General features: G+C 35.0%; 1 protein-coding gene across 1 annotated transcript in view; it reads right to left on the bottom strand.

The window, feature by feature from the left end:
- FSIP1 (fibrous sheath interacting protein 1) overlaps positions 1-22537 on the bottom strand; it is a 73689-nt gene that overhangs the window by 26853 nt on the left and 24299 nt on the right. The window lies entirely within an intron of this gene.

Raw genomic sequence — 22537 nt, 5'->3', positions numbered from 1 at the left:
AACATGTTTTACCTCAACATTTCACTAAAAATCATGAATAGGAAGCCATAGCTCTACTAATCTTAACTGCCCTGCTACTTTACCACCTCACATTACCCATGGGATAACACAAGAGGGAACTCTACAGTGAAAACAGGGCATGACATGCCAAAAGCAAACAACAGATTTTTAGAAAGCTGAACTCTGGAAACTTTGCATCCCTTTTCACTCTAGCTAGTAATTCAATGCTTCTAACATGATAATGTTATATTCAATAATTAGAGTTAGTAGTGTATTTATTATGGATTCCTATACAGCATAGCATTTACTGAATGATTTCCAGCCACAAATGTCTTGCACTTGTGCCTAAAATGAGACCTAAAATGTTCAAGAAGTGTCTGCGTTCAGCCATGGAGAACTAGTCAATAAAAAAGAGCCAAAAAAAAGGTTATATATAAATGTTTATATTTTCTTTTGTACAAATAAGACAGCATTCTCTCCAAAAGCTTCATTCTTTCTTGAAGGGCACCTGCACTGTATTATTCCTTCTGGACTTGACAACGTGAACTTATTTTTTTAACAATTTGCCAGTAAGGTAATTTACTCATGGTATAAAGACAGTAATAAAGTAGTGTATGGGAACTGCTGAATCATGGCCTGAATCTCTGATTGATCACCTGAGGCGAGCCATGAGTCAGCCATGGGAGCACAGCTGAAGGCAATTCACCTGTGCTGCAGGAAGGGGTGGAGCCTGGCTGCACCTCTCCTAGACCTATTTAAGAGCTGGCTGCCAGTGGAGAAGGATCTCTTCTGGAGATCAGCTCTGCTGGAGTTTTGTAAGTGAGCCCAGGGTATAGGTAAGCTTTCTATCTATTCTCTTTTTGTTATTATAATCTGCTTTGCCAAGCTCTCTTATTTTGTAATTATAACATCTTAATATTCATTAATTATACAAGTAGTAGAAGAAACTTATTTCCTAAAGGGGTAAAAAAAACCCCAAAACAAAATCCTTAGAAGCAATCAGAGGAGAATAAAGCAACTACAATGAAGAGACAAACTGCTAACCAGTTATGTGTTCTGTCCTGACTGTAGGAGTCTAAATGATTCAGTAAGTCAGTCCTAATACAGTCATCATCATCATTAACAATTATACACAGTAACAACTCTAGAAACCAAATACTATACCCTACACAAAGACATTTATGAAAAACTAATCAGACATCCAAATTCCAATGATTTCAGCATGAGCTACATGTTTCAATTCCCCTAGAAAATCTACCACCCTGTTATAAACAGTGCATGTATCTCATTGTTCCTTTTTCAGTCATGACGAGTTTGACTTAAGACTTACAAATGATGCAAGATTAGGTATCGTCTTCCCATATTTTTAATGCTTTTTGCAAAAATACCAAATTTCATTAAAATAAGAACTTTCTTAAAAATATAAACAATAATGAAAGATAAACAGAGTTTTTGCATGTTCAAGTGTTATTAGAAACATTATGCAATACCATGATCCTGTATTAGCACTTTACTCAGTTTACAAATAACAATATTGTAAATCATTTGTTAGCTATATTTCCCAGAGATGTTTTTGACCCCTTTCAGGTACTTAGCAGATCATTACTGCAACTTCTACAACCCAGAGGGTTTTACAGTAAACATGACAAAATGACAGTATTCTTCTGCCCATCCAAAAACTAAGCTATTTCTGAAGATATTCTTCTAAATGAAAAAAATAATAAAATCCGTATGGACTGCATATTTATACAGTGTGCTTCCTAAGAGTAGTCAACATCTCAACCTGTCTCTCTGATTTTTTTGTCTCTATTTGTCACTACAATTAAAAAAGTGGTCAAAAGTTATGTATATAACATAAAAATACTGTTCATTTAAGTGTTTGAGGTCCCTTCCAACCCAGGTGATTCTGTGATTCTGTAATAACATAAAAACTGATCATCTATCATCATGTATTATGATTGAAAATTAAGAGTTAAATTCATTATAAGTATTAATTGCAAAATTCTCAAATCCAGGGAACATAGTTATAGTTTTCATATAAATCCTATTCAAAAGTTAGATAACTTTGAAAACATGAACAAATATTCATTACAGGGTTACTGCTGTTTCACCACAGCGTATTTGCTTCATGCTGAATAATGGCTTGAAGATATTTTAATGAATTTATTTCCCTCAGCTTCATCTTACTGCTATATGTTCCTCTTAAAAGCTGGAAACTTGAAAATAACACCTACAAAACACTAGTGAAAAGTGTGCCAGGGGTTTTGTTGGGCAAAATGAATATAAATTGCCATCTCCTTAAAATAATAATATATCTTCTTCATAAGATATTACACTCATTTCTTATTTATATTACATATACTTATAGTATATTACATATACTTATTTTTATTTACATATTACTATATTTGCAGCTCACTGCTGTTTTTAGAAACGCCAGATATGTAAGTCACAAGAATAATGTACTTAAATCTCCTAAGAATGTGATGACTCTACATCTTGCAATAATTTTCTAAGCATCACCAGTTTCCACTGTCATCAACATAAGCAGAATGGATTCAGTATAGCATTGTAGTTTTAACTTTCAACATGTATCCAAACTTGTGCAAAATTTAGTGCAAACTAAAGGGAAGCACATACACATCTAATGAATGCTAATAAACAGCAAGAAACGTACAACACTGAAAATGCTAATAAACATGAACTAAAAGATTTATTACTACATTTCTGCCTTTTAAAAGTGTATTTTCCCAACAAAATATTATGCTATACCTACTGTAATTAAAACTGCAGCCATATATATTCCTCATAGCTATGTAATTGAAGAAACAATATTAAATCTTTGCAGTAAATCACCTTCAATATTTCGCATGCCTTTGGTATTGAATTTTACATCTGCAGTTGGGGGGGGGAAAAAAGGCGATTGTCTTGCTATTACTCAGCAGGATACAGATTCCTTTTTGTAAGTGGAATTCCAGACATTCCGTCTGTTTCCCATAAAAGTAGAAAACAGCTTGTCTCAAAGTAGATCAGTAATGTTATATCTAGATAGCAAAGGTACAAACCACATGCAGCCAAAGAACACACCTACAGCAAAAATAGGTTTTTTATTTCTTATACAAGCTCATGCACAAGAGTTGTTGCTTGTTGATAAAATTTATCATTTGCATGTCAGAGGACTAGTATTTCTTTACTAGTAAGGAAATAAATTAAGCTCTTAGAAGTCGTATTTAAAAAGTGACTAGATTCAACAAACAACTTCAAAACAGAAACAAAGGAGAAGCTATCCCGTTTCCACTGTTTCAAGTCAGTCATCTTAAGGGGCTACAGCTTACAACATTTCATCTGGTCATACAAAAACTCCTTCCATGTGATTAGAGTTGTGCACCTAATTGTTTATGTATATGGAAAGGGCGCTTTCCTACTGTGAAAGTAAAAGTCCTCACTATGATGTTTTAATATGGTAACTGTATATGCAAACATTAATTTGTATGTGAACATGGCTGCACACAGCATGTCTGCTATGCACAATTGACTGATCTGGTAGTGTTATGAAAATGTAGCCCTGGTTTCTGTTGACTATTAGACAAGATAGCATTCTAAGCATGCGTTCATATCTAAATATACTCATACATGCGTAAAGCTAATAGAATGATAATTCAAAAATTCCCAGAACCTCAAAATTTAAACATAAGGCTGTCATAATATTTCTGTCCAGTTTTTTAGTGTAAAAAAAAAAAAAAAAAAAAGCAGCCTCAGAACTAGATTGGTGTCACAAAAAGGAATACACAAAAAGAAATAAAAGTATTCTACATGCTATATGCAATCAGTATTACCTTTTTCTCCCAGAAGATGTTACCTATTTCATTTTTCTTAACAGATCTCTGTAACGGCCTAAAACTTTCACAGAATTGTTTAAAATTTTCATTGCTTAAAAATTTTCTCCTAAGCCTAGGCCATAGTATTCATTGTTTCTTCTCTATCGTTTTCATAATTTTAAGCAATACAAATTACAGGCTTAATCCTAAATACACAAAGAAAACCTTCAATTATAAATTCTTCATTAAATTCATACTCCTCACATGGATCTGCAGGATTGGGTTTTAAAATATCAATATGAGAAGCAAAAAGAGAATGACAATCCTTAGAATACAAGCTCTGCTTTCTTTTGCACTTGAACGTTCTTAAGTATATGCACATAATTAGGATATAAATAAAACAAAGATATTTTACTGAGGGCTGCACTTCCATTTAGATGGTAAATGCAATTACATCACAAAAACATCTGTGAAACAATCTGCATTGCAGAAGCACCCAAACATACAAATACCAACTGTGTTTTAAATAATTGTTATGCTTGTTATAAAGAAGGAAAATAAAATGGAGGAAAAAGTTCTCTATAAATATTATATGTCTCCCATATAAGGACAAAAGAGAACTGAGTAACATTATCTGATGTATTACTCTTGGAAATCCAATAGGAATCCCTAACAATCACCTTACTGTTCAGTTTACTTGTTAGTGCAACAAAACTCCACTTCCCTGCAGTGTTTCCCTTTCTTTGCAAGGCTTGCTATGCAGATATGTCAATAAAACATAGGATGCCAAAAGCCAGAGATTAACTGTTGACAACTGAGAACCCTTAGCCACAGCATCATCCTGCTTCTGCTGATATAAACAGTAATATAAGAGACACTTTCATGACTTTCATGCATCATTATCTCTTCCTCAGAAAGTGTGCCTAGGAGATTTCCTACTTTTTTCTATATATGAATGGCCCTAATAAATATTAGAATAAAAAAGTACTTATATCTTCAGCACAGTAACAGATTCAATTGTTTCGTGATGCATACCTAGATTTAAAAAAAAAAAGTCAAATGCCTTGGTGCAATCTATTTCAAAACCATGTATATGCTATTTTCTATGTTGAACAAAAATATTTGTAATGATTATTCAAATGATTTAAACAGCTTGCAAGTTAGCAGCTCTAGAGAAGTCTAAGACCCAAAACCACTGTTTCCATTATTGCTAGTTTTCTATTCCAGAGTTCACTGAGAAGGCTTCTCTGCTCAAATACAAAATATATATGAAGAAGATTTATAAACACTTTCAAGAAAATTATTTTTATGTGGAATCTTTTCAGTCAAACAGATATTCAACTCCCTCTTAATAACAACAACAAAATAATAAATAATAAAAGTCTAGATTCCCTAGTTTGAACACTTATGATAAACTGCTCCAAAACCCATGAATTTAGAGCTCATTCAACAATTAACTAGTTTAACTGATTTAAAGATTAGTATGCATAGTTGTGTAGTGACAGGACAAGGGGTAATGCCTTTAAACTGAAAGAAGGTAGATTAAGATTACAAAGAAATTCTTCATTATGAAGGTAGTGAGGCATAGATAGAGGCTGCCTAAAGAAGTTGTGGATGTCTGATCCCTAGAGGCATTTGATGCTGGGTTGGATGGGGTCCTGAGGAGCCTGATGCAGTGGGTCGCAACACTGCCTGTGGCAGGGTGGTTGAAACTATATGATCTTCAAGGAACCTTCCAAACAATAATTCCATGATTATCTAAATAAAACTGTTTTCAAAAGAAACAGTCATTCTGAGTGAATAATTTAGAAAAAGTAGAAGCAGCAGGAGAATATCAGTCTTATCCTTGTGCCCTCCCCCAAAGAGATATTCAGAATGATCTTATTTTGAATTCTATGCCACAGGTAGTATTTGATTCATTCAAGATTTAGATGGTAATAAATGGTAAAGGAAATTACCACATAAATGACATTCCTCAAAACTAGATGGGCCTGAGAATGAAGAGTTGTTGTTTTATCCAAGCAATAATGCTCATCCTGTATTTAAAGTGCAGAATGGTATTCTGTTCAAAATGAAAGGACAGCACCCTACTTCCTAGCTCTTCAAGAAGTTGGTAATCTCAGTCTAACAGTATATTTTGTATTATTAGCTGTAGTAATGAGGATAGGTTGTGAGCAGCTTTAGCTTAGAACTGACTGAAACTTTTGCAGCTCCCCTGAATGGAGAAAGAATGAAACTGCATGAGTTTTCATGTACCTTTCAGGAAAACTGATGCCCCAGCACAAACACTGGTACTCATGGACAGCACCAGGGTACATACAGACTATAGGGACAATAAGCTAAATGAATTCCATTCTCTTACACTGTGTACTTGTTTAAGTAGCATCAAGATTTTCTACAATCATTGTTCTTGTTAGCAGTAGGAAAAAAAATATGAATACAGACGCTTACAAATGAGCTTATGTAAGGAATCTCCCTCTCCAAACTTACCTAGCACCTCACTGACACTCAGAGTAGACTAATATGCATAAGCAACTTTGCTCTCTATACACAGGTATCATGCAAAGGAACTGGAAGTACAAATAAGTCTGGGCTTCTTGATAGAAACTTAAAATGTTGAGAGAACATCAGCTTTCAAAAGTATGATTTCAGCACTAAAAGAAATCTAGTTTCTTTTTATTTTAGTTATTGTGTAATTATTTGCAGAGTCCATTTTTTTGTGCCAGTGTAATGCTAGCTCACCAAGGTGAAATATGCATATTAACTACTTTAACTCATTCTACGCTAGATGGCTATGCTAGAATGATTCCAAGAACATACCTTCTATTTCACTCCATATTCATATTAAGTGTGATTTTAAAATAAGTTTTCTTTTGTCTCATAGGAACAAGTTAACAAGATTTTTTTTTTTCCTGAAGGAGGAACCACTGATAGTTTTCAGCTGTGGCTGGCCACAGCATGTTGTGCAGATGAAGCAAACTCATTTGCAAGGGGCATTCATTTCACAGACTTGCCTAATGATTTATTAGACTGCACATTAAACGCTGCCCTACAGACAATGTTTAGCCAGTTCAGCTGGACCTAGCTTGTTAAATTCAAAATTCATCTTCCTTTATCATAAAAGCCCCTGGAATAGACAGAAGTCTTGCAATTTGTGTATTACTGTTCCTATAGTATATTATTTCTTACCTGCTTCTTCCTACTTTTAAAATTCTTCTTAAAGCCATTAGCAGTTTCATTGTATCATAGAGCTCCAAGTCATTCCCATCTTTACTTTGCATAGTTTCCTTTGTCACATTTGGTTACACTCAGAAAAGGAACATTTTTAAGGCAGAAGGTTTTATTTTGTTTTTAGTAAAAAATGACATAGCAAATCTTACAGATGCATAAACATGAATAACACAATCTTATTTTCATGAAAGCATGAATAAACTGCTTTTTTGCATGAGATTCTGGTACGCTATCCCCAAGTAGTATAACACTACTTGATCTAAACTTAATGTTTACATTGTTAGTCAGTTTGTGCATCATTTGGGAGATGGTTCAAAGAAGTTGCTACTAGGCACATCAGTTTGGAAGAAAAAATGAAATGGTAGTATTAAGAATAACTTGAATTGGAAATTGTCTACTTCATGCTGTGTTCTAGAAATAAAATGAGAGGGAAACATAAATAAAGATTAAAATTGCACATTAAGATCTGTTGTCCTTATTTGGAAATGTCTTCAGCTATTTGCACACCCAACAGAATTTAGAAAAGTGACCAATATTGTTCCATGTTCAAAACTGACTAAGCATCAAAGGAACAGCATTGAACCATATGCAGTAGACTTCTGCATCTACTTGGAGGCATGGAGAGCTGCACTGCCCTGCTCAGTTTGGTTACACCACTCACACTAAGGCACAAAGAGAAGTACTAATGATGATAATAAATAGAAAGCAAAAGCTTAGATACATCAGAGAAAGAAAAATAAAGTGTTAAGAGAACTTCCTATATAATCCCGTCTCTGGAGTTAATGTAATTGGTATTTGCAACATCTTGGGTACTCAACAAATACTTGGTGCCACAGCAACAAGGCACATTGAGTATTTTACCTGTATTTACAAGTATTTTTTTGTAAAAGAATGATGAGTAAAGAGTAATGAATCAATAATATTTAACAGAAAAGAATAGAGGTGGAATGCAGTTTCTTCTGTTTTGTTTTGTTTTGTTTTTTAAGCTTGCCAATACTCAGGCACATTTTTTCCCCACAAAATGTTGCTTCCCATGATTATTTTTTTTAATTACTCTATGGGATTACAGAGAGGTCAACTGTGAAAGAGCAAGTAAGATTTAGCCTAACCATTTTCTACCTGGCTAAAATCCAAGTAATAAGTAGTACAATAAAATTGATGGTTTGGATTTGCTTTATTGTATGTATTTACTTGTGAAGTAAATACATGTAAATCTGATACAAATGTTTTTAACAGTGACATGTGCACATAAATGATTTTAACAGTGACATATTTCTCATCACTAATGGAGGTCTTTCCATATTCTCAACACTGAGTAACTATTTTCATCCATTGTTAACAACACACAGACATTCCAAAGACAACTGTGTAAGCATTTACTGAAAGGTCTAGGTATCAAAACTGAGTAGTAATTTCAGCATTAAATTTTCAAATGACTCTGATCAGGCAGAGCTATATGGTCACTCATATTCCTCTATAAATTCCTTAAAGATTAAGTGAGATTATGATATGTTCTAAGTGATTTAATCTCTTAAGAAAATGGAAATCCAAAGCAGCCCCAAACAATTACACAGTAAGACTTACTCTATAAAGCAGACAGCCAAACAGAAAAGAACTATTTAAACAGTTTATCTAATTTTCTCCTCAGAAAGTTAAATACAGGATTCTCCAAAATAGAACAAGTCATCTAACATCTACTATCTGTCTGGTAGACTGGAGATGCTTGTTCTCACTGTTTAACTATATCAATATGCTCACAAAGATTGCCCTAACAATTCAAATTCAAGCTATTAAAATAGTAGTTTATTGCTACGTAGCACCTTTGTTTCTAAAAGACACTGAAGATTTGCATGACGGTATGTAAATTTACTGACTAAAAGAAAAATACTTAAATCAACAGTTTAACAACTGGTATATAGCATAAGAAAGAAGAAATAAGAAGGAGAAAAACAAACAATTGGCTTAGAAAAGAATAGCAGACACCAAAGAGGAGTTACAGTAAGAATGGTAAAATTAACTGAGCTGAAATTGGTTCTGATTTTGGTGTTTATTCCTACTGTATTTATATATAATTCTGATATTTAATATTACAAATGCTATGATTTCAATTCTGTTTCACTGTTTAACTTTCAAGTTCCATGTGAACAACATCAAAGGAAGTCCCACTCCACTAGTTAAAGAAAACCACCAAATTTAGGGTTCATTCTAAAAGCACCTTGAAAACAGAGAAGATAAGAACTTTTAATTTGCATATTTGCAAAATGTAGTAGCGTCAAATAATTTCTCTTTGGAGATGAAAAGATAAGCATAAAATTAAAATCTCTTATTTTACTGTCTTTCTTATTAAAAAAAATCAGAACAGTTTTCCATGAAGCAGCAAACAGTTTTGTAGATTCAAAATACCATAGTGAAGCATTAGATAATTAGCTGCATCTTAACACTGACAGCATGAACTGGTCTAGTTCTTTCCATGACATCAGATTTAAAGAATAATTTATTGGAAGATCGTAATGTCACCAGCTTTGTCAACAATTCACTGGGAGACTCCAGTCACATTACTTCATGTCCACTGTATCATAAATGACACACACAGTTCTCTAAAATGCTCTGACTCTGCAATTCAATACGAGGAAAACCAAACAAACAAAAACACAACACAATTATGTAATGCACAATTTTCCTTCAGGAGCTTTTACTTTGCTACATTATTTTTCTGATTTTGAAAAGCATCAGGTGTTCATCTTTCTTTTCTTTGCCACCTTTCTCCTATGCAGTTTCTTAACGCATGGAAGAAAATATCTAGTTTGTCAACATTATCTGAGTAATTTGCATTTGGACTCTTGATGTAAAAAATTTAAGGCTTCACAGTGATCAGAATCAAGCTGAATTAAGAACAAGAAGCAAACAAAAATAATTCCATCATGCAATTCAGCTCACTATCATAGCTAGCTTTTCCAGAGTAGTTTAATCCCATTAAATCTGAAAGTAAAGCCTGTTGTGACACAAAAGAAAAGTGCAACGCTGCCAATTTAAGGACTACTTACAAATCATTAAAGTAAGAACACATATAATTTGAAGCATTAGAATGTATGCTGAAATATAATTAGTGGCTATGAATCAAACCTGGATGGATTAAACTAATTCCTGGAATGTTATTATGGAGAGTACCTTGTGGAGAAAGAATGATCCTTCTGTTTGCACAGCAACTAAACAGCTTCAATTTACTTTTAAATATGACTTGAATAGAGATAAAGGCTCACCATTTCAAAATGTGGCCTCCTAAATACAATCAGCCTGAATTATGCCTGTTTCACACTGCACTACTTGCAACCTGGTTACAGGCAGCAGGGATAAGGCTGCACTTCGTTTATTTCACTGCTTAATTTTTATGGTAATTACCACACCACAGCCAGAACGGAGAGCATCTGCCAAAACTGAAGGCCCCACAATAATAAAACTGACATGTGCTGTGATATTGTTGAAGTGCTGACTAAGAAACTTCTTTTATCTCCTCTTGAAGCTGTAAAATGGTATTCCTGTTATTACTAGCAGGGAATTTTAACAGCCTTGCATTTACAGCAATTATGTAATACGTGCACGAAACAATAGAGTTTCACATCACTTAATAAATCCTTCAGCTCTCTTTGCTCCAGATTTCTCGCTGGCTGGATTTTATGGTCTGGTAGTTCTATCTGACCTTCAGAACACTGAAGTATACAAACTACAAAAGCACCAGAAAATTATTAGAAACAACTGGCTCTTCTCCATGTTAGATCTATTTAATGAAGAGAGCATGATGTGTAATCATGAAGGTTAATTAAAGATTTGCTCACTCACATCTCTCTGTAGCTAAATGTTGTTGTGAATGTCTGGCAATAAAATGAGAGATACAGACATGATTTTTCTTACCAATAACATTCTTTTATCACACAATCCTTGCCTAAAAGTAATTGTAATTCTTTTAATGTGTAATAATAAAAAAAATAAATGCAATTTATCATTTAATTTTTTGTTAATTTTTATGAGCATAAAAATACATAATTAACATTGGGAATTTAAATTTTCATTTTAGCTCGTTTGCCTTCTGATCTACACATTTTATACATCATACATTTATATAAAATTTTCTTTGTATTATTTTTGTGTATACATAGCATGTGCAGTGTATAGATGTATGTATGTAAATATATACAAATATTTTGTATATAATATATATAGGCTAGTCATGCAACAGAACTTATACCAAAAGATATATTTACATGGCATAAATCCCTCCCACTTCTCTTCTTAAAATGTATTTGACAGATATATCCCTACAAAAACAACCAACAATGTTGAATTTCAGAAACTTGACAGTAAGTCATATGGTAATGAATTACTCACTTCAAGTTTATTATTATTATATAAGTTCATTTTTATAAAGGTTTCTTGTCTCAGTGATATCTGAAAAGTCACAGCAGTTAGGTGAAATCGCTGGTGACTGGAAAAAAGGCAACATCACATCCATTTTTAAGAAGAGTACAAAGGATGAATTGGGGAACTAATGACCTGTCAGCCTCACTTCCTTGCCATGGAAGATCATGGAGCAGATCATCCTGAAAACTATGCTAAGGCACAAGGAAGAGAGGGAGATGATATGGGATAACCAGCATGGCTTTCACCAAGGGGCAGGTTCTGCCTGACAAACCTTGTAGCTTTTTATGATGGTGTAACTGCATCAGTGGACAAGGGAAGAACCACTGATGTAATCTGTCTGGAATTCAGTAAGGCCTTTGACACATTTTCCCATAACATCTTCCTCTCTAAATTAAAAAGATATGAATTTGATGGGTGGACTGGTTGATGGATGAGGAACTGGTTCTGAGATAAAACCCAGTCAGTGGTGGTCAATGGCTTGATGTCCTGATGGAGATCAGTGATGAGTGGTATCCATCAGGGGTCACCACTGGGACCAACGCTCTTTAATATCTTCATTAATGACAGAAATGGTGGGATCAGTGGAATCAAGTACACCCTCAGTAAGTTTGCAGATGGCATCAAACTGTGGGGTACAGTCAACACACCTGAAAGATGGGATGTCATCCAGAGAGACCTAGACAGGCTTGAGACCAGGTGAACCTCACGAGATTCAACAAATCCAACAAGAGCAAGGTTTTGCATCTGGGTCATGGCAACCCCTACTAGGAGCACAATCTGGGAGATGAAAGGATTGAGCACAGCCCTGCTGAAAAGGATGTGGGGGTACTGATAGATGGCAAGCTGAACGTAAGCCAGCAATGTGCCCTCACAGCCCAGAAAGTCAACAATGTCCTGGCCTGCATCAAAAGAAGTGTGGCCAGCAAGTGGAAGGAGTTGATTCTGCCCCTCTCCTCTGTGCTTGTGAGGCCAAACCTGGAGTATTACATACAAATGTGGACTCCTCGGTACAGAAGAAACATGGATCTGTTACAGCACATCCAGAGGAGAGCCACAAAAATGATCCAATGGGATGGAACACCTCACCTGCAAGGTCAGGCTGAGGGAGCTGGAGCTGTTCAGTCTTAAGAAGAGAAGGCTTCAGAGAGACCTGAGAGCAGCCTTTCAATATCTAGAAGGGGGTTATAAGAAAGAAACTGACAGATTTTTCAGCGGGATCTGTTGTGACAGGACAAAGGGAAATAGTTTCAAAGCAAAAGAGAGAAGCCTCAGATTGGATATAAGGATGAAGTTTGTTTCACAATAAGGGTGTTTGAGACACTGGAACAGGTTGCCTATAGACATAGTGGATGCCCTGTTCTTGAAGACATTCAAGATCAGGCGGGATGGGGCTTTGAGCAACCTGATCTAGCTGTAGATGCCCCTGTTCATTGCAGAGGACCTGGATTAGATGATCTTTAAGGGTCCCTTCCAATTCAAATGATTCTATGATTCAAATTAATAAAAGATATATCATTCTGAGAAAGTAACCAGAAATCATCATGGCCCTGTACTTCAAATTACTCCTACAAATATAGCCTTCCTTTGTGTATAATACCAAGAAAATCACTTTTTTTTGTTGTTTCTTTACTATTTTCAGTTGCTTATTGCTCTAGCTCTGTGATAATTTCCCCAGTACTGCTTTTTAGCTTTGTCCTTAAAAAGTATTAAATAGTATTAACATCCCCAAATTCTAGTAATAATGACACTGGTCAGAATTGAAATTAGATTTGATTTCTGCAATTAATTATTTTCAGTGACAAATTAGTATAAGATACTGCATGAGAATGACAATTCTAACAACAAACAACTCTACCTTCTCAATTTCACAGGTAGACCAGTTAAACATACGACAATTTCAAAAACATGTAATATTTATACACAAATGATCTTACACTAGTGTAAGAATCTTGGGAATTTTTATTTATGTGTTTGTTTGATAGAAAGTACACTATTAAAAAGACCTGCACTGGAAAATTCTTCTTCAATAAGACAACTGTATGAAATTTAGACAGTAATATATATGTCTTCAACAAAAAGAGTGAAATCCTGTAGACTGGTCCTCACAAAGCAGGAGATTCCTGCCCTTTCTTACTGAACTTCCGTAATGTTCAAACCAAAAGCATCATACAGGCACAAATGACTGTTCATGTTTGTACATGTTAACCAGTTTTCATCTTTTTTTCCAGGAACTAAGTAATACCTTCCTGTGATGTTTTTGGAAATACTGAGAGTTAAATACTCGTTTTAGAGGAAAAAGCAAACACAAGCAACCTCTTTAATATTCAATGTACATGCATATTTCTACTACGGAGTATTAAATAACTTTGTAATAGGGCCTTTTGGAAAATGAATTCACTCAGACAAAAGTCTACAACCTTTCAGCTTTAACCAAAGACTATCAACAGCGCAGGCAGGAAAGTCTACATGCCATTGATATCAACAACCAAATCCCACCAGAAAGGGATCAGGAGCCCCCCGAAATGTCAGAAAAAGAAGAAAACTGCATGAAGAATGTGGAGGTGCTCTAACAAATGAGTGGTCACAGAGGGCATACAAAAACCAACAAAAACAGCCTGTAAAGCCCATGAAGATATAGTGCAAGCATTCCTGACAGAATAATTTAAAAGCGTGTAACTTCCAACTTCATATGTGGAAGAAATTCATATAAGCCTCTTCACTCCCAAATGTAGTTGACAGATTAGAAAAATAATAGTGTATCATACAAGGAAGTAGAGGAAAACATTTCTTACAAAGTTCAGGTTAGTATCTTCAGTCTTCCAATGACAACTTAGTACAATTGTTTTTTTCTAGTTACTATATGAATAGGTGAAACTAAGGTAAGACACCATTAAGCAAGCATACATCCATAAATATGCAGTCCAGGAGAAAAAAAATAGTTACCACTATCATACAGTACTATGTACCAATGTACATTTTATAATATTTGTAAGCAGAACAGTCCTGAAATTGACAGATATTGGAAGGAGGAGAAATAAAAGCAAAAACTAAATTACACAGTGGAAATGAGTCAGATAAGAACTTGCAGCCCCGCTGTTAAAAATTAAGAAAACTGTGTGAAAGACCAGCATTTGTCACAAAGTAGGAATGCTTTTTAGGTAAATGCAATCAGCTTGCCTAATGATAATTACACTTGTCTTTCATAATTACTGAAGTACATGCCAAAAAAGTGAGTTCTAAACTCAATCTTCCCCTCTTTATGAGCAGAGACTTCAAATGCAAGGGTATAAGCAAGACTGAACAAAAACTTCTCTTCACCACAGCCTCAAAGCTAAGGAAAATAAAACTCATGGTTTTTGGTATCTTGATCAAAGATAAGACTGCTGTCTCCAAAACAATGTTACTAGACCCTTCACACTGATCTGTTTATACATTTTGCATTAAAGTATTTCAAAATGTATATAAAGAAAGTATACATAAGGCAGTGTTCATAATGCTACCTTTTCTTCCAGAGGACCATTTTGCCATCACTGGACTACAGTGGGATAACCAGCATAGCTTTCTCTAAGGGCAGGTTCCTACTATCATCCTTTTAACTCACACTGTTTGACCCTGAATTTTGTGTTCCCGGATGAGTATCTTAATTTCACCACAGGAAAGATTATATCCTTCCTCCCTTTGAACTTGTATGATATAAGAGTTGGGTCATTCTCTTGAGCAAAGGAGAAATCTACAAATAAAGGTAAAACAAAATTGTCGAAGAAAGAATATTCTTTCTTATTGCAGAGGATGAAAGCAGGCCAATAGAAACAAGGTTTCTTTCCTATAGAGTTTAACGATACTAACTGGCAGCAAATAATGAACAATCCCTGGATTTCCCAATAGACATGTGTGACAACAGGCAAATACCCTCTTTCCTCAAAAGGACACGCTTCAGCGATTGAAACCTTATGCTGCAAATACCCATACATACCAGAGAAATTATTAATCATTGTTTTAATACCACCACAGCTAGAAGCCATAGTCGTTACACTGAACCACTGTATAAAGTGATATATGAACACAGGAAGAGAAAGGAAAAAAAATCCCAAACAAATCTGTATCCATACAAAAACAGGTACAGAATCATAGAATCACCAAGGTTGGAAAAGACCTCCAAGATCATCCAGTCCAACCATCCACCTACCATCAGTATTTCCAGATTAAACCATGCCCCTCAGTACAATACCTAAACATTTCTTTAACATCCCCAGGGCCAGTGACTCCACCACTTTGCTGACCAGTCCATTCTAGCACCTAACCACTATTTTGGAGAAGTTTCTCCTAACATCCAAGCTGAATCTCCCATGGCACAACTTGAGGCTATTCCCACTAGTTATGTGAGAGGTCGACCAAAAAAGAAAAAGACAAGAAAGAAAAAACAGTAGAAAAAGACAAGAAAAAAATTCTACAGTCAACTCTACAGAATAAAATCAAATTATACGGAAGATATTGGAAAAGAGAATGGTAATAAATATAGAGGTGTGAGAGCAAAACAAAAGACTTCCTTTGTTCAAAAGCAGCTGAGAGGAGCATGGGAAAGGAGTTGCTTCTCATTTTTCTCCTACGCCTTCTGATGCAAACCATTAGTAGAATCTTCCTCAGTGCAATCGGAAAATGCATTCTGAGATGAAGAAGATCAGCACATCAAATTAATAGAGAATCTGACCATTATTTTAAAACATTATATTTTCTACAAGTCTCCCTGAGTGTGACAAATGCCAGCAATGATTTCTCATATACAATATCAAAGCATGACCAATATTTCTGAGTGCCTTTGGTACAAATTCACAACATTACTTACTTTCGCTTGGATGTAATTTAACTGGCTCTAGCATTTAGTAATTATCCACATAAAATGGGAGCATCAGTAAAATTTTAACTGATTAATATTTTTCTATAATTTGGTATTAAATAGCTATTTTATAGACAACATTTGTTGAATTTTATTAAGTTAATGTTATTTGTTTTCAAATCATCTGTAATTAACACTTCCAGCAGCTGCTTCATTCTTGCCAATAGTAGAAAAACAATCAGCAAAGAGGAAATTTTAATAATGAGTGGAATATTTACATTTTATTACTGCACTTTTTAACTTACTACTCCCTTCATATGTTCAGTAACTGTTACATAAGGAACATTTAGTTTTCATGCTAATATTTTCTCTCAGGTGAAAATAATGCTACTTATCATTCTGAAAAAATATCTTAGAATCACTTAATGAGAATGAAATCCTGTAAAATTTGAATGAATGAGTTCAGTTTGAAACTTGATGACAACTTGGGAAGCAACTTAAGCACTTGTTAGATATTTTCCAAAGGAATAATAAAACAAAATGGTACAGGTACACTGAATTCAGTCAGCTGCAGTGGAAAAGCTTGCATAAAATTATATAAATAACTAAGATCTGTCACTATCCTGATGCACACTACACCATGAAATGTTTTTTAAGAAATTTTCCAGCAAAAAATAATGAGTTTTATCCTGTGATTTCCTAGCTCATGAATATGCATTATTCTGCATCACTGAGATAAGAATCATTCCTTCTGGATTAAGATCCTGCAGGCAATATTTCTTGAAGACACTGACTGTTAATGATATTTACTGTCTTTGTATTTTCATTTCACACCACCTATTCTAATCCCTCACCTCCCTGCAAAGTTCAGTTATTCAGGAAACTTCAGATTATGTATAATTTTATTATATGTTATGAGAAAAGGCACAATCACATACAGAATTTGGCCACCAATTTGTCTAAACTTGTGGAAAAAAAATTCTAGGCATACACAAGCATCTGATGATACTACATTTAAGATTGATCCAACCAAATTTAATTTGTGGCTTAAAAGGATTCACGAGAAATAAGCAAACTTTTTCTTTAAAAAAAAATAAGCAACCTTTTTCTTTTTAAAATACCAGTTTCTCAGTTAACTAATGTTAATATGTACACAGGTGTGTATTTATACATATCTATATTATATATATAAAATGCATTTGTAGGATACATACATATAATGTACTTGAAGGGTATTTGAATTTATATATTTAACAAAGACATCAAAACAACATCTGGTGCTTGCTTTTGGCATCAAGGAATGAGCCTCCAGTGGAAGACATTTAAATTAACATCTCATACTTAGCAGAGGTGAAATTATCTTAACAGCTTGCTTGGACACACATTTAAAACTACTATCTGCTACGAAGAAATTCAGCACCTCACCAAACATGCTACTAGATTATCACACATGGCCAACTAGTAGAAGCCCCAGCTGAAAAATAACTACATTTATTATTCTTTCTATATAAAATTCTTTTCATTAATGCTCAGCAACACGCATTTGGCAGCTGAACATTTTTTGAAGCAGCAGTTAACAATGCAATTCACCAAACAAAGATAAGCTCAATGGTTTCCAGGAAACTGAAAGATGAAAGAATGTGGAGAGAGTCAGCCATGGTTTCAAATGAAGAACAAGTGAACTAAGGTCAAACTAAAGCCTAAAAAGAAACTCCAACAAGGACCCAGAAACCACAGTACAGACACATTTCAGACTGAAATTTCACAATGCATTTCAACAGTGCAGACAACACATTCTTTGGTATATTAATTCACTGGGGACAATTTTTACAAAGTAAAGGAGAAACTCTGATTGCAAAGCCCAAAGTTTCTTTACTTCAAGCATATACTTCAGTAGATTTTCTGTAGTGTTGCTGTTTTTCATAATGACTGTTCTTTATCTTTGCCTTATCTTTGTAATGATTTCAGTCTTATCTTCCAGTCTTGCTTTGTGGACTCTGTCTTTACTGAAACCATTAAACAGTACGTACAAGATAAGGTGTAGTAGAGGGATCCATAAACATTATAATTTCAGAAGTCAGCATCTACTAAATAGCCTGCTCCAGAAATACTATGAATATATTCTTCCTCTATGAAGGACAGGGCAGAGTAAATCTGCAGTTGTACAAAGCCTCTTGAATAATTCCTTCATACTACAGTAGTGGAAGTAATGCAGCATTCTACCCCCAAGACTCTCAACTTTTTCCAAAGTTATTTCTATGCCTACTGCAAGTTAGTCCCTAATATATTCAATTAAACTCTGCTGTTCAATCTATCCACCAAAACAGAACACAAACAAAAATGAACTACCAGAGAGACTTCGTTTTTTTAAATAAATGATTAAAACTCATCCCTCAGCAAATCTGTAAAAACCTGTATTTTAAAACAATAAAGCCCAATACAACTCTACATCCAGAATTAACATTTCAAACTTCTGACAAATTGCCTCCACCAGCCTCACAGCATTTATTTCCAGTTTTACACAGCAAATTGCAGTGGTTTAGAAAATAGAAAAGAATTTAAAATGCATGAATTATAAACAGACAATTTAATTAGCTAAGCTATAAAATTAACTTGTCAGAAATGAGAGATTTCCCACAATCTGTATTTTATAACATTGAAATGACATTTTCACCAGTACAGCATTCCCTAGAACCATGCCTAGGCATTCCTCCACTGACATATAGTGAAGAGTGCCATCTATTGAATTGCAAATGTTATCTCCTGAAATAATTATTTTGGAAATATGCCAGCATCTTGCATCAGGAGATACCTTCTATTTCATTCAATTTTCTTTAGTAATAACAGCATTTTCCAGAAATAAGGCTACCCAGTATTAACTGTGTAAAGCTAGAAAAGTAGAACCTTCTGGTACTACAGTCAATCAATTTAGAGTTCTAAATACACAGTCTAGCCAAGGAAGAATGTTCACTATGTTGAAAATTTGGAAAGTAGACTGATAACAAAATATACTATTATAACCCGATCAAGTCTTGGAACAGACCCATTTATATTCAAAACATCTGAATGAGTCAGCAGTTCACTGCATTTCCCAGGCCTGTTGTAGACCAGCACAGTTCCCAGACGCACTTCCTCAGATTGTGCTTGCCTCACTGACAAGGTCAGTGGTGATAAAAAGTGATATCAAGGCCAATGACCAGGAAAAGATGACAACACAGACTTATTTTATCTGCCTACCCATTAACCTACTCGGTATACTGAAGTTCTACATAATTCTAGCTTTTGCTTCACATTTTTTAGCTAACTGTAACATAGCAGAGCAGTGCATTAAAAGAAGTTCTACTATTGTTTCAATATTTTGAGCAGAAAAGAGCTAAATATGCTGACTGTTGTGGCACACATGCAAATGAGTGATCTCTAAACTGATCACTGACTGCCCCTTTGTTCGATATCTTATTCCCATACACTCCAAGTATGTAAAAGGAACTAGTACCAGTAAGGATGTCTGTTAATTGGCTAATTTATTTTTCTTCAATGCAAAGATCAGAATGCACATGGTTGTATCCATGTCAGCGTTACAGCTGCTAGATGTCTAATCATATCAGATGTGTAGTTCCAGTACAGTCAGCACTAACACTGCGTACATAAACAACAGCAAAAGTTCTTGCAACTGTAGCTATAGCACTATCAGTAAATGAAATTATACCACTGCAGTCACGCTGTTATCTGATCCCTAAAACTTTTGATCTGCACTGGAGATTCCTTTAAGGAGGCAATAAAAGACAACAGGAATAATATTTATCATAACTCTGACTACTGTAGAAGGTAAGCCCACTACTGAAGCCAAAGGTGGACTATATGGACTTTGGTCTGCAAAGAAGAAATTGATTTACACAATATACAGCCATTAAAAAGTTACCTTTTTTCCTTTCAATGCAGTGATAATAAAAAATTTCCATCTGTGAAACATGTACAAATTCTTGATCCTTTCTCTTGTAGAATCAAAAAATCATCAGGTTAGGAGAACATGGGGTCATCTCTAGTCCAACCTCTTGCTCAAAGTAAGGTCAGCTCTGAGATCACTGAAACATTCAACAGTTCACTATTTTGTCCAGTCAAGTCTGCAATATTTTTTAAGGACGGTATGTCACAGCCTCTCCAGGCAACCTGCTTCCCATTCTCAGTTACCCTCAGAGGTAGTTTTCTTTTTCTTTAAATTCAATTAGAAACTCCTCATTTCAATTTATGAACAATGTTCTCTCGTCCTCCCATCAAGTAAATCAGTAAAGATACTACAGCTCTGTCCTGGATGCAATACTCCAAACAAAGTCTAAAGAGTAATGAGTAAACAAACGTAATTGTCCCCTTAATCTTTTGACTGTGCTCATGCTGTCACAGTCAAACAGTCTGTTACTCTTCACACCCACAAGGCATGCTGCTGGCTCACAGGTAGTCAATGCCAGGTCCCTTCCATCAGACTGCTCCCCAGCCAGTCAGGCTCCAGCTTATACTGTTGTTGAGAGTTATTCCTCTCTACTTTTGCCCTTGAAGAATTTCTTAAGGATCCTGTCAGTCCTCTCTTTAACCCGCAGTCCAGGTTACTGGCACTCCTACCCTCCAGTTTATCAGGTAAATCTAGTCACTGCTTCACAGAAAGCAGTCAGTTTGATCAAGCATTACTTTTGGTAAACCCATGTTCACTGACCCCAGTCACTGACTTTGCCACGTGCATAGCTCTTTCATCTTAATTATAGGTACTGATACCTCTTGCTAACGTAGAAAATATTCAGGGTATCTTGTAAAAATCCAGCTTTTTCAGGTTATTATGAAGATAGGCTGGGGGGAGCTGAGCTTGCTCAGACTGGAGAAGGCTGAGAGGAGACTTCATTGCAGCCTTCCAGTATTTAAAAGGGGATTATAAACAGGAGGTGAATCAAGTTTTTATGAGGGTAGACAGTGATAGGACAAGGGGGAACGGTTTTAAGCACAAGGAAGGAAGGCTTAGATTGAATGTTAGGGGGAAGTTCTTTACAGACAGACTGGTGAGGTGCTGGCACAGACAAGAGATGCTCTGTCCCTGGAGGTGTTCAAGGCCAGGTCAATCTGGTCTAGTTTTTACCAGATTTACCATTTTACCAGATATAAAAGTTGGTGGCCTTACCTATAGCACGGGGGTTGCAACTTGATGGCCCTTGGGGTCCCTTCCAACCCAAGCCAATCTATGATTCTATCCATGCTAGCTTTCATATCACTTTGGTTTCTTACACACTGCTGAACTAGTTCGTCTTCCCCACACAGTACCTTCTATGTAGAGGGGAAAGAAAAGCCTTCCTATCTCAAAGCAGAAACATAACACTAAATAAAAATGTTCACAACTGAAAAACATGCATGTGTGCCCAATTTTTGGTCACTAGTGGCAGCTCAGTAATAAAGTTCTTTTGAGCTTTCCATTAAAGATCTTATGTGAGTAAGAGAAGCCTTCAAAGTTTTGCACAAAATATATATATTAAAATAATGAAAAAAACCATGATTTGACGACTTTCATTCTTTGCTCATAAAAAGATCTATGAAGGATCCAGCATATAAACAAATGCTAACATTGGTTTTCAGACCAAATGACAGACGTTCCACCTTAGGACTTCATCTAGCTTTGAATAATTTATATATTTCCTCCCTAGTTATCTTCTCTACCAATTGCTTCACAGCTCGTTAAGATTAAACAGCACAGATCAAAAAGCACACTTACAAAGTGTATGTCAAAGAGGATTTTAAAAAAAAAATCAAGTCCTTGAGGTTTCCCCATGACTAGATTTTTTAATTATACTTTAGTTATATTTCCTTATTGTAACTTGAGTAATGTAATAAATTATATTCATTGAAAAGAATTGTAATATACTATTTGAGTGTGGCACGTAGTTCTGCAAGTTTGGACTTGTCAGTTTTGACTCTATACTTAGGAACAAACAGAATTTCAGACTAAGAGATTAATAATAGGATCTTCATATATTTTAAGTTGTATGTTCCACATTCACTTTTACTCAAAGTAGTAACAAAGATGAGATGCGATGTATTTGTTCTAAAACAGTAATGATTATACTTCAACAACCATTCTCCTTGCACGCCCATATTTTAATGACTCCTGTTTCTAAGAAATTCATGCATCAAATGAAAACTGAGCACAAAAATATACCAAATGAATTTAGTAGAAGTAAATCGCACCGGGTCCTCTAACAAATAC

This window comes from Tympanuchus pallidicinctus, unplaced genomic scaffold, assembly GCF_026119805.1.
Source record: "Tympanuchus pallidicinctus isolate F22 unplaced genomic scaffold, pur_lepc_1.0 scaffold3, whole genome shotgun sequence".
Classification (NCBI taxonomy): domain Eukaryota; kingdom Metazoa; phylum Chordata; class Aves; order Galliformes; family Phasianidae; genus Tympanuchus; species Tympanuchus pallidicinctus.
This window is presented reverse-complemented; position numbering and strand designations above follow the sequence as displayed.